At 41.5% G+C, this 5,181-nt stretch overlaps 1 long non-coding RNA gene across 1 annotated transcript in view; it reads left to right on the forward strand.

Moving 5' to 3' along the window:
• The first annotated feature begins 3,510 nt into the window (after nt 1–3,510).
• LOC107059953 (uncharacterized) overlaps nt 3,511–5,181 on the forward strand; it is a 3,076-nt gene continuing 1,405 nt past the window's right edge. Inside the window, exon 1 of the long non-coding RNA XR_001473054.1 lies at nt 3,511–3,913. This is a non-coding gene — a long non-coding RNA (uncharacterized lncRNA). The remainder of the gene's footprint in view (nt 3,914–5,181) is intronic.

Here is a 5,181-nt window from a genome sequence, read left to right on the forward strand (position 1 = left end):
AAATTGCTCACTTTTAGCTGTTGGATTGTTATTGTTGCCTTTGGGCTATTGTGGTTAGCTGCAGGAATGTGATCTATGCCTAGAAGGGTTATGTTCTGCCTACAGGGCTATATGGATGCCTAAAAGGTCTATGAGTTGCCTACAAGGCTATAGTGACGTCTAAGAAGTCTATGTGCTTCATACATGGCTATGTTGTTGCCTAAGAGGGCTATGAGTTGTCTATAAGCTATGTTGATGACTGAGAAAGCTATGTGCTGCCTACGGGTCTATATTAATACCTAAGAGGGATATGTGACTGCCTACGGGGATAGGGGACAATCGATAGGGATATATACACTGATTGGCTCCTTCCGGGCTTATGGGGGCCTGAGTAGGTAGTCTTTTCTACTGTTTGTACCTGCCGAGCTTATGGGGGATTGGTTAGGTTATTGTTTTATTATTTTTGATAAGTTTAGATTTAGGAGTAGGTTAATAGACTTATCTTATCCTTGATTTATTTATCGGATTATTCCAGTATATTAGATTACCTGCTTATAGTCTATTGCCTTTCATACTCTGTACATTATTTTGTACTGACACCCCATTTCCTTGGGGAGCTGCATTCATGCATGCAGGTCCCGACAGACGACCGAGTAGACTTCCTCAGTAGCAGGATTGACTTTTAATCGATTGGCTAACCCCTTTCCTCTGGAGCTGCCAGAGTTTGGAGGTTTGTTAGCTTTTGTTGTATATAATTTTATGGCTAGGCTGGGGCCTGTCCCACCAATCTTTACTACTCTTAGAGGCTTGCAGACTGGTGTGTGGGGTTTATTGCTACGTTATGGCCATGCTGTCCTAGTTTGTTGGTTTGCTGAAGCTTGTTAGTTGTGTGATGCATTGTCTTGTTATATACCTTCTTTCAGTATTGGTATAGAGCTCATGGTGGCCTTGACTGCCCAATTAGGATTTATGTGATAGTTGGCAATTTATTTTTATGAACTCTTGGGTGTAGCTGTTTCTTTTTTAGATCTGTTGACAAGGGTCTTGCCGGCCGAGGGCTTAGTTTTAAGTCGAGATATACTTGTTTGTTTTCTTCATTGCCTGTGGCTACCATGCGCTAGTAGCAAACGGTTCAGCAGGGTCGGCTCGGGCCTGAGTTTTGGCATTAGGAGCCTGTTGCGCCCCTTGAGTTTAGGGAGTGAGAAACTTGGTATCAGAGCAACGTCGTATCCTAGGGTTTCTGCAGGCCATGTCTAGTAGAGTCTTGATTATAAATGTGTTGTGCACCACATTCGATAAGCAAGAAGCTACCGGGCATGTTAGAATTACTATCCTTCTTTTGTCTCTACCTCGTGCTATAGAGCGGTGTCTTAAGGGTTGAGGTTTCTGGATTATAATTGATATTTGTATGCAGATAGAGATGGCTGACACCTGACAGACCACAACTTGCCAGGGTCTAGATACAGCAGCAGGCGAGGGCACTGGCAAGATACCACAGGTGGAGGTAACCCATTGTGATACCCAGGGGGATATATCTTCTCAGCCCCTTATAGCTTCTCCACTGCTTCAGGAGCCTCCGAGGGCTACAGGACCCCCGACTCCACCAACAGTACCACATCTAGTTCCTCTGATTCCATCTAACCAGGATTTCAAGAGTGCAGTATGTATGTTAGCACAGTTAGTAGCTGCACAGCGCCAGCCAGTTGCGCCAGATGTTGCCGGACCTTCTGAAGGTCCCAGAAGTTCGAGAGTTCATGAATCTCTTGCCTTGAATCCTCTACAGTTTACAAGGACAGATCACATAGAGGACCCTCAGCACTTTGTTGATCAGCTTTATAGGATCTTTAGAGTCATGCATGCCTCAACGACTAAGTCAGTTGAGTTAGCAGCATTTTGATTGCGTGATGTTGCAGTATTTTGGTACGAAAGCTAGGAGAGATCTAAGGGAAAAGATGCATCTCTACCCACTTGGGATAGCTTTGCAGAAACTTTCATAGATCACTATTTGCCTTGAGAGATTAGGGATGGACGGGTGGACCAATTTCTGATCCTCAGACAGGGCAGCATGAGTGTCCGAAAGTACGGGCTGAGATTTGATTCATTGGCTAGATATGCACCAGCATTTGTTGATACGATGCATGACAGGGTGTGTAGATTTGTGGAGTGCTTGACTCAGACTATATCGACGCTTGTTCTATTGCTGCACTAAATGATAATATAGATATCTCGGGAATTCAGGCCTTTGCACAAGGCATAGAGGATCGCTGACATCTACAGTATATGACTGAGAGGGTCGATAGAGAGAGACAGAAGAGGGATAGGCCTGCTGGTTCACATGGAGATTTTCAGGGTGGTCCCAGACCTCGATATTCTAGTAGGCCACCTAGACCTCCACCACAACAGTTCCATGGTAGTAGATTTGATCGTCAGGGATAGTCAGGCCCAAGTGAGGGTTCACGAGCATCAGGCTCTCAGTAATAGAGAGGCTCAGGCCAGGCTAGGAAAGCACCACCACATTGCGCTACTTGCGGTAGGATGAATTTTGGGAGGTGCAGGCAAGGCTCCACAGGTTGTTTTTCTTGTGGACCGCAAGGGCCTGGGTGGAGGAACTGCCCGACCATAGGTCAGGGTGGTATAGGTCAGTAGCAGGCTCCTCCTCATTAGCACAGTTTATAGGGCGTGGACCCCATACTTCAGCAGGTAGAGGCAGAGGCAGAGGCAGAGGCAGAGAGGGAGCATCTAGTTCAGGTAGTGGCCAGGACAGTACATATTTACTAGCCGGCCGACAGGTCTCAAAGTCATCACCAGATGTTGTGACAGGTGCATTAATTGTTTGCTCTCATTGTGTTTATGCTTTGATAGATTCTGGATCTACTCTATCTTTTGTTATCCTATTTATTGCGGTGAAGTTATGTATAGTAGTAGATTCATTAAATCGACCCTTTACTGTATCTACACCAGTTGGTGAGTCTATTATTGCCAGGAGAGTTTATTTAGGTTGCACGATAGAAATTATCGACCGTCAGACCTCTGTAGACCTGGTAGAGTTAGAGATGGTTGATTTCGACGTCATTATGGGTATGGACTGGTTAGCGTCTTGTTATGCTAATGTTGAGTGTCAGAAAAATATTGTTAGATTCCACTTTCCAGGAGAGGCAGCTATGGCATGAAAAGGCGATACAGCAACGCCGAAATGTAGGTTTATTTCCTATCTTAAGGCGAGGAGAATAATCACTAAGGGTTGTATTTATCATCTTGTTCGCGTTCACGATATAGATGCAGAATCATCAACTCTTCAGTCTATTCCGATAGTTAATGAGTTTCTAGATGTATTTCCAAATGAGCTCCATGGTATCCCTATAGAACAAGAAATTGATTTTTCTATCGATATGCTACCAGGTACACAACCCATATCTATCCATCTGTATAGAATGGCTCTTGCTGAGCTGAAGGAGTTAAAGGATTAGCTGAAAGACATGTTGTATAAAGGCTTATCAGACCTAGTGCTTCACCATGGGGTACGCTAGAGGATCTCGAGCCCTTGTGTATTTTCAAATGTGCTCGTCTTTAATATTGATTTATCGTGTATAACGATGCAGTCGTATTAATATGCATCTTAGTGACACTTCTACAATGAGCTTGTCCTTCACTTGTAGGTTAATAACTTGATATTTAGTATGCCAAACTATATTACTTTTTTCAATGATTACGTATGCATTGTGATGAAGTGTATGTACCTCTTAGCTAATCTTTGCTTCACAATATTTACGTTTGATGTACTATCAGAATAGTCAATGGACTGATTTCCCTGAGAACATTATGTCAATGGCTAAGAAAGATCTCCAGATAAAGAGATCTGCGATGGAGGTGGTGTTCAATGGCAATAACTATGTGCTAGATTTCTTCCATATGATGCTATTGGACCTGAAGTCAGGTATGCAACAACCTATTGCATAGATTGATGAAGCAGGCAAGTGCTTTTTCCTAGAAGTCTTTGCTTATCTGAAATTCATGTAGTTTTGCTGGTAAAATGGGATGAATGATTGTTGTAGTGCATGCCTCTGCCTATATACTATGCTGATACAGATTTTGAAGAGTAGGACGAGTCTTAAGCCTATTGATTTCATTTTATGTTTAGTCAATTTATAATTTCCCTAGTGTTTGTCATCTATAATAGAGGAATATCAATCAAGTTTGTTAGTTAATGGTTTCTGGTTTTTTCTTTTCGTATGGTACCTGTCCATTTTCCTGTAACGATAATTAGTTTGAATTTTCACAGAAGATCCTACTTGTTGGTATTCCGGTTTTAATAGTAGAATGAATTGTTTTTGGTCCAGTCAATGTCAATGATCTCCCACATTATTCTATCCATTTATTAATTCCATGGTGCTTGTCAAATATACGAGCCTGACTTGTAAAATCTGCAAATAATGACCTGTGTTTATATAGCTGCTACAATCTGCTATAATATAGTGATGTAAATTCTTCAAAGAGTTGACAACACAGCTTTGCTGATCTTTGTCCCATCTTGTACTTCTGTTAGGAAATAATGTGTTTTGTTCGTTTTATTGCTCGTGATCCTTGTTCTCGTTCACATCATTATTCTCAATGTTTAAGTCCATCATCTCCTGTATAGCAAAGTGATTGAACATGTTGTTGTCTCATGTTTGCTACTGTTAACGTCCAAATGTTTTTTTTCCTTCATCTTGTTTAGTTGTTGTTTCACCTGGTTAGTCTCCTCATTGTTTTTCCTTTTTCCTTTCTTCCTTTCCATATGTTTCCAGCCCTCTTCTATTTCACTAGTTAAGGCCTCTAGATCTTTTTTGCAGTTCATATCCATATGCATCGCTTTTTGCTGAAGAAAACTCTGATTATCAGAAAAAGTTTCAGCAGTCATACCTGGATTTTGTGTGGTCTCTTCGATTTTATGCTTGTCATTGTTGTTCTCTTTTTGGGATTCAACTTCTTTAATATTTGCTCTGTTGAAGTTTTGTTTTTAACAGAAGTACAAGATGTAACAATGACTGAATACTATCATGGTTAATAGCTCCAAAGATGTCATTTTAAAAAATAAAAGCTAAGTCATCTGAGATGTTGCTGAGGTCTGTCACTAACAACAACTTGTTTTCCTTTGTCTTGGTGTCTTGGTGTTTGCAGTAGAGTGTCTTGGTGTTGTTGGAGTTGAGTTTCCTCTTTTTCCAT

Source organism: Solanum tuberosum, unplaced genomic scaffold, assembly GCF_000226075.1.
Source record: "Solanum tuberosum cultivar DM 1-3 516 R44 unplaced genomic scaffold, SolTub_3.0 scf00049, whole genome shotgun sequence".
In the NCBI taxonomy this organism is placed as follows: Eukaryota; Viridiplantae; Streptophyta; class Magnoliopsida; order Solanales; family Solanaceae; genus Solanum; species Solanum tuberosum.